The 22,162-nt window shown below is 47.2% G+C and overlaps 1 pseudogene; it reads right to left on the bottom strand.

The window, feature by feature from the left end:
• Positions 1–2,166: 2,166 nt before the first annotated feature.
• LOC124016372 overlaps positions 2,167–22,162 on the bottom strand; it is a 34,099-nt pseudogene continuing 14,103 nt past the window's right edge.

The following is a 22,162-nucleotide window of genomic DNA, read 5'->3' on the forward strand; positions in this document are numbered from 1 at the left end:
TGAGTCTGCTAGGTTCAAGTGCCTTCCCGAGGCAGTATTATGCCTTTTGTTTTGTAAAGTTTCCTCGCTTTTGGGTCCTCATTCACCTGCATAACAGCTATGCTCACCTCAAGCACAAATAAGGCCCCTGAAACATGACTATCTAAACACACAAAGATCCCCACCCAACTCTTTAGCTCTTTGTGTCGCACTGTTTTGCTTTATCTTGAGTAGGTCGCAGTTGTAAATGAGAACTTGTTCTCAACTGGCCTACCTGGTTAAATAAAGGTGACATAAAAAAGCTGCTCTGATCAGAACACAGCAGGTTCTACCAATTAAGATAATTAAGATCACATCCTAAATATATTAAAAGCCTGATTAATATTGTCTCATTAGACCAGGACCTGAGCAAGAACAGCCAAACATGTCAAGATAACCGAGGCCATCGGCCCCTGTCCAATTAGGAAACACTATAGCCTTGATTGGCTGGTTTAACAGTGAGGATAACTAAGGCAGTGTGACACGCGACTTGACCACAAGCTCGTAACCTCAGATTGACTACGAGTTGAGAGAGGCAGAGGCCAGTGGAATGCTGAAGAGACTGGCCGTGATAGAGCAGACCTTTGATCTCTTGGGCTTATCCCAATAGGCAGAGGGAGAGGGGGGGAAAACTCTGCTAAACTAGAAATCCCGTTTTTACTTAAAGTGTCAGTGAGAGGATCATAAACCAGCCTGGAGCAGAGGGAAACAGACAGAGAACTGCTTTAAACTGGGGATTTCAAATGGAGGTCTGACTGGCCCCCTCCCTCCCTCTCTCTGCATCCTCCTTATACAACCCACACATTACATACACTCACCTAGCAGGCGCATGCACACACACACTGATATAGCTGCAATCTAAATAATGGAAACAATATCAAGTTGCCATAGTAATTGAAAATACTACTGTAGGTACCGTAACTGAACGCACACACATGACTTATTCCCTGAATGGGTGAGCGAACGGGTCGGTTCCTGCACAGTAAACACAGCGTTTCCATTAGTGTTAAGTGTGTGTTCAGTGCTGTGTGACTCAGTCACTGCAGTGATGTTCCTGGCAAAACTTGTTCTGCCACTAAGCCTTTCTAGCTTGGCTCTTCTCTGTGACACTTCATAAGAGCTTCATAAGGCTTCATAATGCTTTCTGAGGTGACAAGACAGGCAGGGAGTCACATCCAGAGTACTGGAGGAATAGTTGTTGTCAGAACCCCTGAACACACACACACACATATGTAAATATGGGGATTAGAAATCCCTGGTGGGAAAATAAACATGTTAATAACTGGTACATGGGATATGAGTGTTAATCACAAGTGCAAGGTACATGAATAAGTTCAGCACTGGTGTAGAAATATGCAACTGACATGTAGAAGTGATATAGACGATGTAAATCGCTGCATTAGTAAATCAAAAGTGTGTGTAGATGATATAGATACAGGATGTAAGTCACTGGAATAAGCCAATGGAATATGTTCATTATTTCCATGAGCAACATGAATGTGTAAATCACTTGCGTAAGCGCCGTGAAAAAATATAAATATCTATTGTGAGGACCATGGATATGTTAATAGCCTTCTATACTGTCTGCTCCCTCCTATTTGCATCAGAAACCCAAATCAAGATGCTATGATGAGGACTGTCGCAGCTGCAACAGTTGCCAGGGAAACCTGGTGGCAGGAACCTGTAGGGACATTGTGTTAGGATATGGGCACACTGTGAAAGGTGATGTGCTACTGTTGGAAGAACACTGGCCGGCTTGTAGAGGGATATGTTGTCTTCAAGGAACATGATTGACAGGGGGCATCGGGCACCATATGAGGTGCAAGCTGTGACGCTGTTTGGCGCATTATTCTGAGGGTAGGTAGTCATGGAAACAGGGTGTTGACTTAGCGAAATCACACACGGAGCACTGATAGCTATGACATTCTAAAAATCACAGAGTGAGAGAGAGCGTGAGCAAGCTTGTAAATCAAAGCAGGATCTATCCTGTCCTCCTTGTGCAGGAAAAGACCCCTCGCCGGCCATTTCACATTCTGTGTGTCTCTTCTCAAGCACAGCTGTATTAGCCAAAGGGATACACACAAACAGTGATATTTCAATTAAATGGAGAAAAAAAAAACACAAAAAAACTAATGCCACCAAGTTTCACAGAGTTCAACCGCCATTTTGTGTGCCAGGTATTTTAATTTATCAATGTGACTTCTGCTGACAGAACATCTTTCAGAATTATAACCAGTGTAATTAGCGAATTATAACAACAATAACAATATTACAATTGAGATAACACTTGATTTAAAAAAAGATAAAAAGGAAATAATCAAACTAGATAAAAAAACAAAATGAAAAAACACTTATAATAGCTTTTTTTAAAGAGATCTATACGTTTCTATATTTTTCATTTATTTGTCCTTTTCCTTAAAAAAACAAAAACACCCATCACCATATGATTCATCTAGGCTTTCTGTCTCTTTCATTGAATAGGTTTCTCTTACCTTTCAAACGATTCAAAATGCTGTCCTCCTTTAGTTCCCTGCTGCCATGAATTCCATTCACACAGGAGAACACTGAGTTCTGATATAATCCTCTGCAAACGAGCAGTCTTCGTCAAAGGTTCATGTCCTGTCTTTTACACAACAGAATAAAACGAGGGGTCCTGATCGGCTGAGACTGGTGGTGTTGTACAAAACAGAGGAGTTTCTGAGGAGGCATGGGCTGTGAGGATGCCATGTGGGAGCAGCCATTTTGAGGACCATGTATTTCCTGTTTCTGCAGGTTGGTGTTTGGTGGAACACAGACCATCCCCTGTTGTTGGAGTCAATATGGTGGTTGAAAGGATCGTCATCGTTCCATGTGTAATCAAATCATTCCCCACTGAATCAATTATAAACATAACTTTCATAAGGATGTACTAGACTGCTCTGCCACCTATACACTGACTGTACAAAACATTAGGAACACCTGCTTTTTCCATGACAGACTGACCAGGTATAGACTATGATCCCTTATTGATATCACCTGTTAAATCCACTTCAATCAGTGTAGATGAAGGGGAGGAGTCAGTTTAAAGACAGATTCTTAAGCCTCAAGACAATTGACACATGGATTGAGTATGTGTGCCATTCAGAGGGTGAATTTGAACGGGGTATGGTAGTAGGTGCCAAGCGCACAGGTTGGAGTGTGTCAATAGCTGCAACACTGCCGGGTTTTTCAAGCTCAACAGTTTCCCGTGTGTCTCAAGAATGGTCCACCACCCAAAGGACATCCACCCAACCTGATAACTGTGGGATGCAATGTAGTCAACATGGCCCAGCATCCCTGTGGAACGCTTTTAACACCTTGTAGTCCATTCCCCGACCAATTGAGGCTATTCTGAGGGCAAAATGGGGTTCAACTCAATATTAGGAAGGTGTTCCTAATGTTTTGTACACTCAGTGTATGATAATAACAATAATAATAGTAATAATGATGATAATTTTAATAATAATTTCTCAATATCATGATATATTGCATACAGATATACTGAATGCATGAAGTTGAAACCGATCACATTGCCATTTTAGATATTACCACTTGAATCAGAGCATGCTAAACCTATATCTGCTTTTAAGAGCTATCTATAGTATATGGTTGATAAGCATTTACTGAATTACTTTAATTATCATCATTATCATCATTACAATACCCATATTGTTTGTATCAAAGGGTGAAGTTTTGTAATCATATTTCATATGTTCTCATTAAATGGAGAATAAAGGTCCCCCTTCTCCAACGACCCTGTTTATGTGGCATGAGAGGGAACGCTTGGTGATGCTACAAAAATTGAAGCCAAAATAAATTCAATCAAACACTGTGCCCATTTCCAATTTTAGCTCTTGCTCATCCACAGCCTCCACGACAATATGTCCTTCTCAGCACAGAATGTCGGCCATCTTGTTTCTAGCCAAACAAAGTTTTCATAGTGATGACCGCTATGACAGCAGTTCATATATTCTTCAGAAGCTGTGGCTATTTAGTCAGAAACTTGGTAAAGATTCTTCATAATTTATTTATTCGAATGAAAATATATTTATATATAATATGTACTTTCACAGTTTATTTGTATCTTTCGTAGTCCTTTTTGCTATTACATTATTTTTTTACGACAATTCACTCCATATACCTTCCTCTCCTTTAAAGAGAGTAGCCAGTCAGGTGTGAAAGAGGGGAGAAAGTGAGATTGAGCCACTAAGTAAAACACAACCGTTGTTGATGTTGTTTCCTCTTCCTACACATTGCTTGTTGTCCGACACTAAACTGTGTTCTGCTCAATGGTTTACTTTCTGTCCTGTTCCACAGAGTGCGTCTGGGCAGCCCTGTACTGCTCTGACACAGTCCCAAACACTTATCCGCCTACTTCAACATAGTGACTCAGATCTTATCTCTATATATACATGGTGACTTGGATAGTATCTGATAATATACGAGGTCATCTGTATTTAGTTATAACCGTGGTGATTCTTATTGTGTCTGGGTATTGAACCTGGTCACCTGATTCAGTCTGGGAATGCTGCGGATGGATATATAGATTGCGAGGGCTTTTACTTTGGCACAGACATGCGCAAGTTTGGCACATCAATCTCATAATGCACTGTGTATGTGTTAGCTGATAGAATGTTCCTGTCCTTGTGTCGGGCTGTGTGTGTCTGTGTGTGTCATGGAGTGTCTCAGAAGATGTTAATGCTTAGACGGGTGTTGAGCAGACACAGTAGAGGTGTGAGAACAATCTCTCCTCTCTCGCGCTCTCTCTCTCTATGCACTAACCATACAAAGCAGTGTCTATGTAATATTTCATATTCTGCCTGCCTACACTTTCTATCGAAATATGGCCATGGGGATAGTACAATCAGACTCCTCTCTCTCCCTCCATCTCCCTGTTTTCTGTCTCTTCATCTCTCTCTTTTCCATCTGTCTCTCTCTTTCTCTCAGATCTGAGTCTCTTGCACATTCTCCTTGGAGCCACTCTTGAAGAGCAGAGGCTCGATCTGAGGGTTCTGGCCTTTCCCCATGAGCCCCTTCAGAGAGCTGTGGATGCCCAGCTGGGGCAGGGGCACAGGGGAGGGCAGCGAGCCACCCGTGGGGGTGCCACCACTGGTGGAGGTGGGCCCCTGTGCGCAGGAGTTGGGGGTGCTCTGGTTCTGAGAACAGGGGGAGAGGGAGGGGTTGTTGTTGTTGTTGAGGCCCATGCCCAGGCCCATCATGTTGTTGTTGAAGTGATGGGCCTTGTAGTAATGGTTGAGGTGCTCCTGTCTGGCAAGGTTGGGTAGGTTGACCATCTCCGGGTGATGCATCCTCAGGCTCTGCCCTCCTCCTACTCCTCCCCCCTCCGCCTCCATCCCGAGAGACGGTGCCGCCCCCTGAGATGCCGCTCCCGCGTCCACCAGCACCTGCGCCAATCTCGTCCTCTACGTTGATGATCTCGATGGCGCGGGCAGGGCCGTGGTGCTTGTGCAGCTGGTGCTGCTTCCTCAGCTTGTAGAAGACCACCAGCATCACGGCTGCCATGAAGGTAATGGCCACGAAGCAGCCAATGATGATCTTGGTGGTCTTCATCACGTCATCAAGGCCAGAATAGCCCGTCTCGGCAGTGATGGGCACAGTAAAGGTGGGCCGGGTTGCCCGGGACGAGGACAAGGACCAGGCTGACAGGGAGGAGGCGGTAGTAGGGATCCCCCCCCCCTCCACTGGTGGCCAGACGGGGTAATGACGTATGACTCGTTGTGGCTGTTCATGACGCCCGCGTACACTGTCGGGCCCTCGTTGGGCTCCACCGTCTCCACGGTGACAGTAGTGAAGTAGCTGACGCCAACGTCGGCGGCACTGACATTAAGCACGGCGGTTGCCGTGGTGTTGCCAGCCGAGTTGGTCACCATGCAGGTGTACTGACCCGTGTCCCTCAGTGTGACATTGGTAAAGTTGAGCGTACCGTCATGCAGCACGGAGATCCGGACCCGGTAGGAGCCGTGGGTCATCAGGGTGCCGTTGGGCGTGAGCCAGTTGACCGAGGTCATGGTGGTGCCCGTGCGACACTTCAGCTCTGCAGCCATGCCCTCGGTAACGTTGAGGTCGGTGGGCGGCTCCACGATGACGGGAGCGTAGCAGGTGAAGTGACTCTGGTCCAGCTCCCCGATGTACCTGCCCTTCAGGCCAGGTGGAGCGTGGCAGCGGGCGCAGCACGTAGTGTTACTGGGCACCGTCTCCTTCAGCCACCAGCTGAGCCACAGCACGTCACAGTTGCACACCCAGGGGTTGTGGTTGAGGTGCACCCGCTCCAGCTGGTGCAGTGGGGTGAAGAGGTCATGGGGCAGCGAGTGCAGGGAGTTGTGGGAAAGGTTGAGCTCCTCCAGGTTCTTCAGGTCGTCGAAGGCGTTGCGCTCGATGACCTTCACTTGCGAGTGCATGAGCCACAGCTTACGGAGAGACACCAGGCCCTGGAAGGAGCCAGGCCGGATGATCTCCAGACGGTTCCCAGACAGCTCCAGCTCCTCCAGACGCACCAGGGCCGTCAGGTTGGGGATGTCCTTCAGACCACACATGCCCAGGTTCAGGTAGCGCAGGTTGACCAGGCCCACGAAGGCGGCGTCTGAGATGTAGTCCAGCTTCTTGAGCTCTCCCAGGTCCAGCCGGCGCAGCGAGGGCACGCGGTGGAAGGCGTAGCCCGGCAGCGTCTCGATGGGGTTGTTCCGTAACCACAGCTCCCGCAGCTTGCTGAGGTACTCGAAGGCCTGTGAGGGGACCAGGGTGAGGCGGTTGTCAAACAGCTCCAGCGTATTGAGGTTGGGCAGGCCATTGAATGCTCCCACCTCAATCTGACTGATTTTGTTCTTAGACAGCTGCAGGATCTCAAGGTGCCTCAAGTGCTTGAAGGTGTCTGACTTGATAACCTGGTGGGGAGAGAGGCAGAGGGAGAATGTTAATATCTCACAACATGAAGACTGACTAGACTGTGTAAACAGGGTGCAGCTCCAGTGGCTGTGCCAGCTGGGTAGAGTGTGAAAGCAATAGCACAGGTGTGAATGCAGGGACATTACTAATGTTTTACAAACATGAACATCAACTCAAATCTTACAGTGAGAGAAAACAAAAACAAAAATCACTGATATGAGCCAAATTAAAATTTACAACACTACAAAAAAATGATGAACACAGAAGCTGAAATGATTAATTATGGTGTATCCGTTTTGGTAAATGAACAGACAACAGACGTGGTTGTGTTTCTCAAGGTGCACTTGGACTGGGTGGGCCCCTGGACACCCCACACCAGCATCTTGGCTGTCCAAACGGAGCTCATTTGGCCAGGCATCAGACACACAGCTAGTGAGCAGGACTAAAATCCCTTTAAATCTATTTTAATTGTTTTATTATTTTATTTAACCTTTATTTAAGTCATCTATGGCTGTGTGAGATATGTGTGGGCAATGCTCTCAGTGAGGGAGGCAGTGAGAAGCTCCTGGAGCCAGGCCACTGCATCCTCCTTATGTGGAGCAGGAGGGGGAGGGTGATAGGGAGGGTGGGGGTGTTTAAGAGGGGAGTGGGAGCTGTCAAAGCTTTACTCTCAGGGTACTTGGGGGAGAGAAGAGAAAAAAATATACCAGAGAATCTAGGATGCCTCCAGGTGTTACAATATTTTTAGATTTTTAATCATTTCAAGTGGGGCTTCGGGATACAACAAATCCAATAAGAATCCGTTGGCTAAGAGGGAAGTGGAATGAATAGTGTTATTATTTCTTTATTTCATATTTGAACAAGCTGCATCTCTGTAACTCGTAAGACCAAACCATGAGAGTTGATGTTCCCTTTTCCTTCTGTAGCCATCATGTACAGTTCAATCATATGTCTTTCTGAGTGGGATAGAATGGCTGTCCACTTTCTGAGTGGGATAGAATGGCGTATTCAGCAACCTCGTGTCTGAAGTTGTCTAGACATTTCTAGAGTGCAGCACATTAGCGTATTCAGCAACCTCGTGTCTGTGAAGTTGTCTAGACATTTCTAGAGTGCAGCACATTCGAGTATTCAGCAACCTCGTGTCTGTGAAGTTGTCTAGACATTTCTAGAGTGCAGCACATTAGAGTATTCAGCAACCTTGTGTCTGTGAAGTTGTCTAGACATTTCTAGAGTGCAGCACATTTCTGAGAGCAAAGTTCCTAAATACATAAACTGAAAACAGCGGGAATATGTATTCTATTACACGGCTGACATGCTGAGGACATTCACATCAGTGCAGCTGTAAAACCACAACAACGACCTTGGGGTTCTGACATACAATCTGCTAACACATGTGTTCCTGTTTTTTTGCTGTTTGCTGTGTTAATGTTTGATTTACATATTAACATGACCTCCATTTGAATTGCAAAACGGTTGGGGAACACTTGTAGAACACAGGCATTATTCCATGGTAATTATAAGTGAATGACAGGTAATTACATTGAAACAAGTAAATAAAAACAGGCATTTACATAATGCTTACCAACATACAGTACACGCACACGCACACACTCATGCAGGGCATGCACGCACACAAACACACAGACACACACACACACAGTCAAACAAAAGAAATTAACATAGTGGATAATGCTCAGTACAGTCCATATTTACCTCTATTGAATTCTCCTGCAGGTTGAGGTATCGTGTGTTGACTGATATGCTCTCAGGCACCCCATCCAGACTCTGTCTTGTACAGATGACTCGACTGGCCTGATTGGAGCAGCTGCAGTGTGTGGGGCAGGGGGAGGCGGCCTCTACAAATTCTGGCCCATAGAGGAGGAGCCGCAGTAGCAGCTGGACCAATAGGAGGAGGAGGGGAGAGGGGCAGGGAAGGCAGGTCACCGTGGTGATGCGCATGGCAACTGGGACATGACCCTGCCCTTTCTCCGAAGATGTTGATCCCAAGATGATGGATTCCTCAACCAGGTTGACTTTGCTTAGTTTCTCCAGTGGCAATTTGTTCCTTTTAATGTTTCATTTTTAAAGGTGTTTTATCTTCCGTCTATCTCTGTTTTTTCCAGGGGGGTTTAACAGAAATATGTGCATAAACAGATGTTACTCCTTTTTTTCTGGGGTCTAGGGATTTGAGTGGGGCCTTTGAGAAGAATCCACGAGTTACTGTGAGAGAGAGAGAGAGAGAACACAGACATTAGAAATAGTACAGTATATTATGCTCCTCCAATTGTTTAGAAACATTTACACTGAGCAGAACGGATGGAAAAGTCAATATCCAGGTATGAGTTATTCTGAAAGGACTGTGGATCCTGTGCATAACTTGAGAAGCCTTAAAAGGTGCATGTCATTGCTCATTAGTGAAGGTCAAGTTTTACAGCAAATCACTATTGTGAACAGCAGTGTCATCATACAATAGACATCTTTACAATATTGCAACTCTGGATCATGCATTTCAGGTTACTGTCCGCCCTTGGAATGAAAAGTAATATTGTAATCCTAACACTCATGACTATGTTATTCATGAATTGGTTCTACAGTATATGCACTCACGCGTTCAAGACAACAGTTCTCAGGACGACAGTACAATACCAATAATATTGTTTAAAGAGATTCTCTGATACTTTTGAATACTTTTTAGCCAGTAGTTCTGAAAGTAAAGCTCACGATCTAAACGAGGTCCCTGAAAATTGTGTACTACGTCACGTACTGTTTGAGCAGATATGTGCACCATGTCACTCTCTTTCTCTCTCTCTCTCTCTGCCTCTCTCTGCCTCTTGCTAGCTGTCACTCAAATGGCGAGGGGCTGAAGCTCATTGGATAGAACTGAAATTGCTAGGGGGGTGGCCCACAAGGGGGGAAATGTAGGAAATGGCGCAGCACAGCTTTCAAACTAGGGATTTTGTAGCTAATTGAGGTAAGAAAAAAAATAGTATTCGCCAAAGTTCCGGAGCATGTCTTTAAATCCCAGTGTCCAAACACTGATTTGTGACTTCAATCCAAATCCTCTCTCTATTAGCATGGCACGGGTATTGGGTTGACAGTACTAATTCTTTTTCCATACTGGCTCTGCATTACATGCTCTAAGGGCCACAGAATGGTGGTGAAGGGTGCAGTCTTCCTTAACACTGATAGATGGTTAACTCTACCCAGGCTCCTGGAGCCAGCGAAGGAGAATTGCTCTCCCTCTGCAGGTCATTTAGACCTGAATAACCTTAAATAAGGGCATACAGTCCACTATTATTAATGATGATGGCTGTAATGATGGGACTCTGACACGCAAATACATTTCACACGCTTGGCATTCACACTTGGCTCAGGGAAAAAAACAAGAGGAGAGATTGAGAGAGAGAAAGGGAGAGAGAGGGATTATTAATCTGATAGATGACTGTACAGTTGAAGGGAGAGAGAGGGATTATTAATCTGATAGAGAAGGGAATTATCAACACTACAGTAATAGATGAAAACTGAACAGTTGCAGAGAGGCAATGGGAGAGCGAAGGGGGGGGAGTGAAAGAGCGAAAGAGAGAGAAGAGAGAGAGAGAGAGAGAAAGAAAGAACAAGAGGTTGGGCAAAGTGGGAGAGAGAGATAGTGAAACAGAGAGAGAGATGAGAGAGAGGGGTAGAGAAAGAACAAGATATTGGGGAGAGATGTTAAGAGAGAGCAAGAAAGAAAGAGAGAGAGAGCAAGAAATTGGGGAGAAAGAGAGGGAGATAAAGATAGATGGATGGAGTAGAGGGAGTGAGAGGGATGCTAGAGGAACAGAAGCAGAGGAGAGAGAGGGGGGCGGGGGTAGAGAAAGAACAAGATATTGGGGATAGAGCGAGATAAAGATAGATGGATGGAGTAGAGGGAGTGAGAGGGATGCTATAGAGGGACAGAAGCAGAGGAGAGAGAGAAATAGTTGGGGGAATGAAAAAGAGAATGGTCGTAGAGAGAGAAAAAGATGGAGTAATAAAGATTAGATAGGAGAGAGGTAGGGGAAAGACTCAATAGAGAGATGAATATAAAGTAGACAGAGATGGAGGGGAATGACACAGAGATGCATATACAACAGAGAGAGCAATGGAGAGATGGAGGGGAAAGACAATACAGAAGGATGAATTTTAAAAAGATGGAGATAGGTGCTCAGAAGAGATTTCTCTGACTGAAAGGTAGATGAGTAAGGAAAGAGAGAGGGAGCAAAAGAGGGGTGAGATTGATCAATAATTTGTACGCAGAGTGGAATGACATCAAAACACAAACAAGGACACCGTGATAAATCATATCTTCAGCACCATCTCTGTGTGATAGAAGTGAACAGGACACAGGTCCGGTCCTGACCTGCTGCTGCTGGGACCATCACAGCTCTAGAACCAGATACTGTGTACGGGAACCGTCAGTCACAGCTCTAGACCAGAACCAGTAGGATACTGGGACAGTCACAGTTCTAGACCAGAACCAGTAGGATACTGGGACAGTCACAGCTCTAGAACCAGATACTGTGTACTGGAACCGTCAGTCACAGCTCAAGACCAGAACCAGTAGGATACTGGGACAGTCACAGCTCTAGAAAAGAACCAATAGGATACTGGGACAGTCACAGTTCTAGACCAGAACCAATAGGATACTGGGACCGTCACAGCTCAAGAACCAGATACTGTGTACTGGAACCGTCAGTCACAGCTCTAGACCAGAACCAGTAGGATACTGGGACAGTCACAGCTCTAGACCAGAACCAGTAGGATACTGGGGCAGTCACAGTTCTAGACCAGAACCAGTAGGGTACTGGGGCAGTCACAGCTCTAGACCAGAACCAGTAGGGTACTGGGACGGTGACAGCTCTAGACCAGAACCAGTAGGATACTGGGACAGTCACAGCTCTAGACCAGAACCAGTAGGGTACTGGGACAGTCACAGCTCTAGACCAGAACCAGTAGGATACTGGGACAGTCACAGCTCTAGACCAGAACCAGTAGGATACTGGGATAGTAACAGCTCTAGACCAGAACCAGTAGAATACTGGGACAGTCACAGCTCTAGACCAGAACCAGTAGGGTACTGGGACAGTCACAGCTCTAGACCAGAACCAGTAGGATACTGGGACAGTCACAGCTCTAGACCAGAACCAGTAGAATACTGGGACAGTCACAGCTCTAGACCAGAACCAGTAGGGTACTGGGACAGTCACAGATCTAGACCAGAACCAGTAGGGTACTGGGACAGTCACAGCTCTAGACCAGAACCAGTAGGATACTGGGACAGTCACAGCTCTAGACCAGAACCAGTAGGATACTGGGACAGTCACAGCTCTAGACCAGAACCAGTAGGGTACTGGGACAGTCACAGCTCTAGACCAGAACCAGTAGGATACTGGGACAGTCACAGCTCTAGACCAGAACCAGTAGGATACTGGGACAGTCACAGCTCTAGACCAGAACCAGTAGGGTACTGGGACAGTCACAGCTCTAGACCAGAACCAGTAGTCACTATGCACATAACACTGGACCCTTATACGGCAAGCTTCTCACAATGTTAAATACAGATAAAACGACACTCCTTGTTATGACAAAAACATTTTTGGAGTGGAATGGCAAGGAGTGGGATGTTAGCGCAAACAGACTGATATATACCCAGGCTACCTCAGATTTCTTACCTCCCTGCGCTTGCGTGAAACTTTGAGGCAAATCTCTTAGAAGCATACCTCCACATTATATGCTGTGACATCATCATCTACATCATCCCCATGACAGTTTCATTTAAATATTGTCTTTCAGTGCCAATCTCACAGGGGGAAAGAATCATTTAAATCTGCATTTAATGTTCTGAAAAACGAATCCCCGGTGTTTCTCTTCTCTATAGTGGCTATTATGTGCATCCCAGCATATGTAACATAACATAACAGACTGCAGGCATTACCCTTGAAATGACAGCCACCTCTATGTTTAATTTTAGCCACCATTAGGACTGATGTGTAAGTACGGCAGTTATTTTGGGGAGACGACAGCTGATCCAAATCAAAGGGAGCCAAGGGAGATGGGATGAGATGTGAGGCTGAGAGAGAGATGCAGGCTGAGATAGTTTGGTTGGTTAGTGGGGAGTGGAGTGGAGTCCATCGAGGAACTGGAAGTAGTTAGAGTCTGCTTCACTGTTGTCGAATCGCTGTCACCATCAACATTTTAGTGGCCTCTGCCTGTCTCCATCTCTCTCTAGGTCACTCACTTTCTGCTCTCTCTCTCTCTCTCTCTCTCTCTCCTCCCCTCCTATTTTTCTCTCCTCTCTCCTCATGTGTTGCTGCTGTGTCCAGTGGCTGTGGAAATACTGCATTGACCTCTCAGTTTGATGAACGATTAACCTGCTACACTGACACATATTAACCCCTTGATCTCGGTTCTCTGTCTGCCTCGCAGGAGATCAATCCCCCCCCCCCCGTTTTCTCACTCTCTCTCAATTCAAATCTTAGCCAAGAGAGTAACCATGGTTACCTATTCACCACACTCTGCCCCTTTCTCCCTCTTCAGCTGTATCCCACCCTTTCCACATGCCCCTCCTTTCTGCCACTCATTAAAAAGCAGCATTTTTCAAAGGTATACACAGGCACACCCATAATCACATATTCAGAGACAGACAGACAGACAGACAGACAGACAGACAGACAGACAGACAGACAGACAGACAGACAGACAGACAGACAGACAGACAGACAGACAGACAGACAGACAGACAGACAGACAGACAGACAGACAGACAGACAGACAGACAGACAGACAGACAGACAGACAGACAGACAGACAGACAGACAGACAGACAGACAGACAGACAGACAGACAGACAGACAGACAGACAGACAGACAGACAGACAGACAGACAGACAGACAGACAGACAGACAGACAGACAGACAGACAGACAGACAGACAGACAGACAGACAGACAGACAGACAGACAGACAGACAGACAGACAGACAGACAGACAGACAGACAGACAGACAGACAGACAGACAGACAGACAGACAGACAGACAGACAGACAGACAGACAGACAGACAGACAGACAGACAGACAGACAGACAGACAGACAGACAGACAGACAGACAGACAGACAGACAGACAGACAGACAGACAGACAGACAGACAGACATCTCCAGTGGTGCTCTGCCATCCTAACAGTTTGGAACTGGGAGCCAGCCATCAATAATGACTGTGCAGACACCACGATGTCAGCTCAGTAGACAGAGCCCAGGCACCCAGTAGACAGACAGAGCTCCTATCTATTCTACGATCTGTATGTAGAGAGGAGACCCCTGACCTATCTGATCAGACTGACACCTAGGGCTCCGTTCAGTCCCGATCACTGAAGCGTTACAGATTGCGCCATAGAAATGTTAAGGCCATTTTGATTGAGCCGACACATGCAGTGTTTACCACGAATGCAGTCTCCGTTAACGCGGGAACATTGCCTTTACATTTCAATCACGCTGTAACGCTGTCCGCGACATAGATTGAATAGAGTCCCTGGCCAGGGTTAGAACACAACACCCAAGATGGTGACAGATCACAGGCCTTCTTCGTCTTGACCTCTCCTGTTACCAACAATAAGTTCATTGCTAATGTTTACAAACTCATTTTTCAAGAGCTCGAGTGTCATGAAACTGTTGAAAGTTACTGCAGTGAGGACTATCATTTCCCCGCCCTCCCACCTAACTTCCACAGTGAGCCCGCTCTCTGTTATCATGTGATCTACACTGAACAGCTCACAGCGGAGATGAGATATGATAAATCAGCACTAATATGATTACCTCGTGTGTCTGCTGGTTAACATTGGCTGTTTTTTACTCTCCCCAGCCCACAATCTCTCTCTGTTTATCCCTTCTAGTGGAAAAGCAGCTCATGCAGGATAATACTCAGAAGCCAACCCCAAAATAAAACCATGCCACCGAAGAAAAACTAAATCCCTTGATACAGTATTTATTTGAAACAACTATGTAGAGAACATTTCAAATGCGGTAACTTTAAGCTACTGATTTGTTGGCAGATATTAGCAGCAGTCTTCTTGTTTTGTCTCTACAGTAGTTCTCAGCCATAGAGGTGCTTGGTTCACGTTATTCTACATATTAAACTTCTGTGTAATCCAATGGTCTACACACAATCTAGCCTAAAATGTTGGGCTGATGTACTCATCCTACTTCATTTTACTCTCACATTCAGAGCCACTTGTAAATGTTTAAAGCATTTGAATAACAGCCAAGTGAAATTTACTCTGGGACCAAAGACCAGGAGCTTTTACATAAATGAAAAGGAGAATACTGCATCATGGCACAGTCCCCGATTTAATGGAAAACAAAAATATGGTTTTATTCTGCAGGAGGAACACAGTCACGCACAGACTAGTGGAGGGAAACCAACGGAAAACACACACACACACACACACACACACACACACACACACACACACACACACACACACACACACACACACACACACACACACACACACACACACACACACACACACACACACGTCTATTATTTTCTACTGAGCCAGTTACTCTATGATCACATTCCTATCTATTATTATTTCATATTGTTGTTGCATTGTCCAGAAGGAACCTGCAAGTCAGCATTTTGTTAGACGGTGTACATGTGTATCCTGTACATACTGTCTGACTAATACAACTTCAAACTTGAAAAAACACACATTCACACAGACAGACACAGACACACATACACACACACACAAACACAGTCTGTGTGACCTAACACCTTTTCAATAGGCAAAACAAAGCTACACCTGTATGCCACTGCCTTTCTGACTGAGGTACACTGAGAGGAAGCCTATAGGAAGTCTCCTCCACCTACCGTGACACGCCTCCACCTGCATCCCAACCCTACCACTCCTCCACCCCTCCTTCACCCCTACCCTGATACGCCTCCACCTGCATCCCAAACCTACCACTCCTCCTTCACCCCTACCCTGATACACCTCCACCTGCATCCCAACCCTACCACTCCTCCTTCACCCCTACCCTGATACACCTCCACCTGCATCCCAACCCTACCACTCCTCCACCCCTCCTTCCCCCCTACCCTGATACACCTCCACCTGCATCCCAATCCTACCACTCCTCCACCCCTCCTTCACCCCTACCCTAATACACCTCCACCTGCATCCCAACCCTACCACTCCTCCACCCCTCCTTCACCCCTACCCTGATACACCTCCACCTGCATCCCAACCCTACCACTCCTCCTTCACCCCTACCCTGATACACCTCCACCTGCATCCCAACCCTACCACTCCTCCACCCCTCCTTCACCCCTACCCTGACCCCCTACCCTGATACCCCTAATACACCTCCACCTGCATCCCAATCCTACCACTCCTCCACCCCTCCTTCACCCCTACCCTAAAACACCTCCACCTGCATCCCAACCCTACCACTCCTCCACCCCTCCTTCATCCCTACCCTGATACACCTCCACCTGCATCCCAATCCTACCACTCCTCCTTCACCCCTACCCTAATACACCTCCACCTGCATCCCAATCCTACCACTCCTCCTTCACCCCTACCATAATACACCTCCACCTGCATCCCATCCCAACCACTCCTCCACCCCTCCTTCATCCCTACCCTGATACACCTCCCCCTGCATCCCAATCCTACCACTCCTCCTTCACCCCTACCCTAATAAACCTCCACCTGCATCCCAACCCAACCACTCCTCCACCCCTCCTTCACCCCTACCCTGATACACCTCCACCTGCATCCCAACCACTCCTCCATCCCTCCTTCACCCCTACCCTAATACACCTCCACCTGCATCCCAACCCTACCACTCCTCCACCCCTCCTTCATCCCTACCCTGATACACCTCCACCTGCATCCCAATCCTACCACTCCTCCTTCACCCCTCCTTCCCCCCTACCCTGATACACCTCCACCTGCATCCCAATCCTACCACTCCTCCACCCCTCCTTCCCCCCTACCCTGATACACCTCCACCTGCATCCCAACCCTACCACTCCTCCACCCCCCTCCTTCATCCCTACCCTGATACACCTCCACCTGCATCCCAACCCTACCACTCCTCCACCTGCATCCCCTCCTTCCTTCACCCCTACCCTGATACACCTCCACCTGCATCCCAACCACTCCTCCACCCCTCCTTCACCCCTCCATCCCTCCTTCACCCCTACCCTAATACACCTCCACCTGCATCCCAACCCTCACCACTCCTCCACCCCCTCCTTCATCCCTACCCTGATACACCTCCACCTGCATCCCAATCCTCATCCACTCCTCCTTCACCCCTACCCTAATACACCTCCACCTGCATCCCAACCCTACCACTCCTCCACCCCTCCTTCATCCCTACCCTGATACACCTCCATACTCTCCTTCACTCCAACTCTCCTGCATCCCAACCCTACCACTCCTCCACTCTCCTTCATCCCCTCCTTCACCCCTACCCTGATACACCTCCACCTGCATCCCAACTTCATCTCTCCTCCATCCCTCCCTTCCTCCACCCCTACCCTGATACACCTCCACCTGCATCCCAACCCTACCAACTCCTCCACCCCTCCTTCATCCCTACCCTGATACACCTCCACCTGTATCCCAATCCTACCCACTCCCTCCTCTCACCCCTACCCTGATACACCTCCACCTGCATCCCAACCCTACACCCACTCCCTCCCTCCAACCCTCCTTCATCCCTACCCTGATACACCTCCACCTCAACCTGCATCCCAACCCTCCACCTCAACTCTCCTCCATCCCTACCCTCCTCCACCTCAACCCCTCCAACCCTGACCCACGCCTCCACCCCACCTCAACTCTCCTCCATCCCAACCCCACCCTCCTCCACCCACCCTGCTCCTTCACCCCTACCCTGATACGCCTCCACCCCTACCCCAACTCTCCTCCATCCCTACCCCACTCCTCCACCTGATTCTCCTTCACCCCTACCCTGATAACAGGAGGAGCACTGGCCTTGTTGTTGAATGACCTGCATCCCAACGATACAACACCAGGCTGCTTGACTTCCTGCTTTGTGTTGGCTCCGTAATACCTGATTTATGTGGATCTCAGGGGAGGAAGCCCCCAGGTTATTGAAATATTGTGCACAGGGCTTGAGTGGGGATGTTAGTACAGGTAAATCAATGGTGGCAGTCAATACCCTACCTGGGCTAAAGGCACAGGAGGTCAGGGGAGGATTGTGCCAGTCAGCTACCAGATTCAGCTGAAAACACTACTATTGTGCTGCATATTGATTTCAACCATCATCCCACATTTTTTACACAGACAGGTTTCTATAAAGCACATTTTTGTATGTCAGAGGCAACATCCGTTTTTGACGGTTGGTAATCCATATTTATGCAAATTACGATACAACATAATGTATCATGTCATAAGTCAAGACTTTATTTGTTGAGACACATTCACTGGACACACACACACACACACATTCACTCTATACGTAGACACATCAAGCAGTCTCTCTCAACGCACACACAGTCTGTGGGCTTCATTAGAATTCAGGATGCAAAGTGAAGGCCTGATCTATTCAGAATTGCTCATACAGGACAAAGAAAGAGACAGAGAGAGAGAGAGAGAGAGAGAGAGAGAGAGAGAGAGAGAGAGAGAGAGAGAGAGAGAGAGAGAGAGAGAGAGAGAGAGAGAGAGAGAGAGAGAGAGAGAGAGACAGAGAGAGAGAGAGAGCGAGAGAGAGAGAGAGCGAGAGAGAGAGAGAGAGAGAGAGAGAGAGAGAGAGAGAGAGAGAGAGCGAGAGAGAGAGAGAGAGAGAGAGAGAGAGAGAGAGAGAGAGACAGCCCTTCTCTCCTTCATAGAGAGGGCCACGAGCAGCAGATTAAAAGTCAGTGTGTTCATCACCCTTCTAAAGCACTCCCATTAGCACACATTACATTACCTTCCCCACATGTTCAAATCCCTCACTGCAAGCTTCATACGACTCATCATTGCATGCCGGAATGAAAGACCTTTCAATGTTAACATCTTAACTCTAACATTCACTAGATGCCTTCAAAAAGTATTCATACCCCTTAGTTTATTCCACATTCTGTTGTGTTGCTGCCGGAATTCAAAAATAAAAAAATCTCACCCACCTACACACACTAATCCATAATGACTAGTGTGAAAACATGTTTTTAGACATTTTTGCAAATGTATTGAAAATGAAATACAGACATATCTCATACCAATTTGTAAGTCGCTCTGGATAAGATAAGACTTAAATGTAAATGTAAATTTACAAAAGTGCTCATACCCCTGAGTCAATGAAGAACCACCAAATAAAGCTTCGAGTCATCTTGGGTATGTCTGTATCAGCTTCGAGTCATCTTGGGTATGTCTGTATCAGCTTTGTATCAGCTTCGAGTCATCTTGGGTATGTCTGTATCAGCTTTGAGTCATCTTGGGTATGTCTGTATCAGCTTCGAGTCATCTTGGGTATGTCTGTATCAGCTTTGTATCAGCTTCGAGTCATCTTGGGTATGTCTGTATCAGCTTCGAGTCATCTTGGGTATGTCTGTATCAGCTTCGAGTCATCTTGGGTATGTCTGTATCAGCTTCGAGTCATCTTGGGTATGTCTGTATCAGCTTCGAGTCATCTTGGGTATGTCTGTATCAGCTTTGTCTCGAGTCATTGGAGTCATCTTGGGTATGTCTGTATCAGCTTCGAGTCATCTTGGGTATGTCTGTATCAGCTTCGAGTCATCTTGGGTATGTCTGTATCAGCTTCGAGTCATCTTGGGTATGTCTGTATCAGCTTTTCTTTGAGTCATCTTGGGTATGTCTGTATCAGCTTCTTGGGTATGTCATCTTGGGTATGTCTCAGCTTTAGTCATGTCTGTATTCGAGTCATCTTGGGTATGTCTGTATCAGATTCGAGTCATTTTAGGTATGTCTGTATCAGCTTTGTAACACCTTTGAGTCATCTTGGGTATGTCTGTATCAGCTTTGAGTCATCTTGGGTATGTCTGTATCAGCTTTGAGTCATCTTGGGTATGTCTGTATCAGCTTTGAGTCATCTTGGGTATGTCTGTATCAGCTTCGAGTCATCTTGGGTATGTCTGTATCAGATTCGAGTCATTTTAGGTATGTCTGTATCAGCTTTGTAACACCTTTGAGTCATCTTGGGTATGTCTGTATCAGCTTTGAGTCATCTTGGGTATGTCTGTATCAGCTTTGAGTCATCTTGGGTATGTCTGTATCAGCTTTGAGTCATCTTGGGTATGTCTGTATCAGCTTTGCACATCTGGATTTGGGGATTTTCACCCATTCTTCCTTGCAGATGTCTTTCCACAGATTTTCAATGGGATTCAAGTCTGGGCTTTGGCTGGGCCAGTCAAGGACTTTCAGATTCCTTTTCTGAAGCCATTCCAGCGTTGCTTTGGTTGTATGCTTGGGGTCCTTCTCCTGTTGGAACATAAATCTTCGACCCAGTCTATGGTTGTTTGCACTCTGAAGCATGCTAGAAATTGTTTTATACCCTTCCCCAGATATATACCTCATCACAATTCTATTTTGGAGAAGTACGGACAGTTCCTTGGACTTCATGGTGTTAAGGATTGGCCTGTATTTGGCTCCATTCATTGTTCCCTCTATCCTTACCAGTCTCCCTGGCAATGAAAAGCATCCCCATAGCATGATGCTGCCACCACCATGCTTCAAGGTAGGAATGGTGTTATATGAGCAGTGCCTGGCTTTCTCCAGACATAGCGCTTTGCATTCAGGCTAAAGAGTTAGTCACGCCCTGACCATAGAGAGCTGTTTATTCTCTGTTGGTTGGAGCGTGATAGTGACTAGGGTGGGTCATCTAGGTGATTAATGGTTTATGTTGGCCTGGTATGGTTCGCAATCAGAGACAGCTGTTTATCGTTGTCTCTGATTGGGGATCATATTTAGTCAGCCATTTCCTCATTGTGCTTTGTGGGATCTTGTCTACAGTTAGTTTCCTGTGTGCACACCAGTAGCTTCACGTTTCATTTGGTAGTTTGTTGTTTTTGTTCGGTGTTAATTTATTAAAGGATAATGTACGCCTACCACGCTGCACCATGGTCCATTCCTAATAACGATCATGACAGAAGATCCCACCACCAAAGGACCAAGCAGCGTGGCTAGGAGGAGCAGGGATCCTGGGCCCGGGAGAAAGGGGAGTGGAGGACATCATGGACATGGGAGAAGGTTATGGCAGGGGACAAGACCCTGCCATGGAAGCAGGCAGAGGCAGCGAAGGAGGATCAACGGCGACTTCAAAGTTTACGACCACGACGGAAGCCCGAGAGGCAGTCCCCCAGAAAATGTGTGGATGTTTTGGTGTCTGGAGCAAGACAGTCGCCGTGAGGAGCGTGGGACTAGTCTGGCACCATGTTTTGCGGAGATACACAATGTGTCTCCAGTGCGCATCAACAGCCCAGTGCGTTCTGTGCCAGCTCCTAACACTTGCTGTGCGAAAGGGAGCATCCAGCCAGGATGAGTTATGACGGTTCAGAGCTCCTGGTCTCCAGTGCGTCTCCTCGGTCCAGGATATCCTGCGCCGGCTCTACGCACTGTATCGCCAGTGTGCCTTCACAACCCAGTGCATCCTGTGCCAGCGCCCCGCACTTGCCGGGCTAAAGTGAGCATCCAGCCAGGACGTGTTGTGCCAGCTCTACGCTCCAGACCTCCAGAATATCCTGCGCCGGCCATATATACTGTGTTTCCAGTGCACCTTCACAGTCCAGTACATCCTGTGACTCTTCCCCTAATGTGTGTGTTATCAGCCCGGTGCCACCTGTACCGGTCCCACGCATCAGGCCTCCAGTATGCCTCCACAGTCGAGTACGTCCTGTGCCTCTTCCCCGCACTCGCCCTGAGATGCGTGTCATCAGCCCAGTGCCACCTGTACCGGTCCCACGCATCAGGCCTCCAGTGCGCCTCCACAGTCCAGAGCTTCCGGCGACAGTTCCCTGTCCGGAGCTTCCGGCGACGTTTCCCAGTCCGGAGCTTCCGGCGACGTTTCCCAGTCCAGAGCTTCCGGCGACGTTTCCCAGTCCGGAGCTTCCGGCGACGTTTCCCAGTCCGGAGCTTCCGGCGACGTTTCCCAGTCCGGAGCTTCCGGCGACGTTTCCCAGTCCGGAGCTTCCGGCGACGTTTCGCAGCCTCCTGAGATTTTTGGCAGTCCG

Source organism: Oncorhynchus gorbuscha, linkage group LG26, assembly GCF_021184085.1.
Source record: "Oncorhynchus gorbuscha isolate QuinsamMale2020 ecotype Even-year linkage group LG26, OgorEven_v1.0, whole genome shotgun sequence".
NCBI classification, from domain to species: domain Eukaryota; kingdom Metazoa; phylum Chordata; class Actinopteri; order Salmoniformes; family Salmonidae; genus Oncorhynchus; species Oncorhynchus gorbuscha.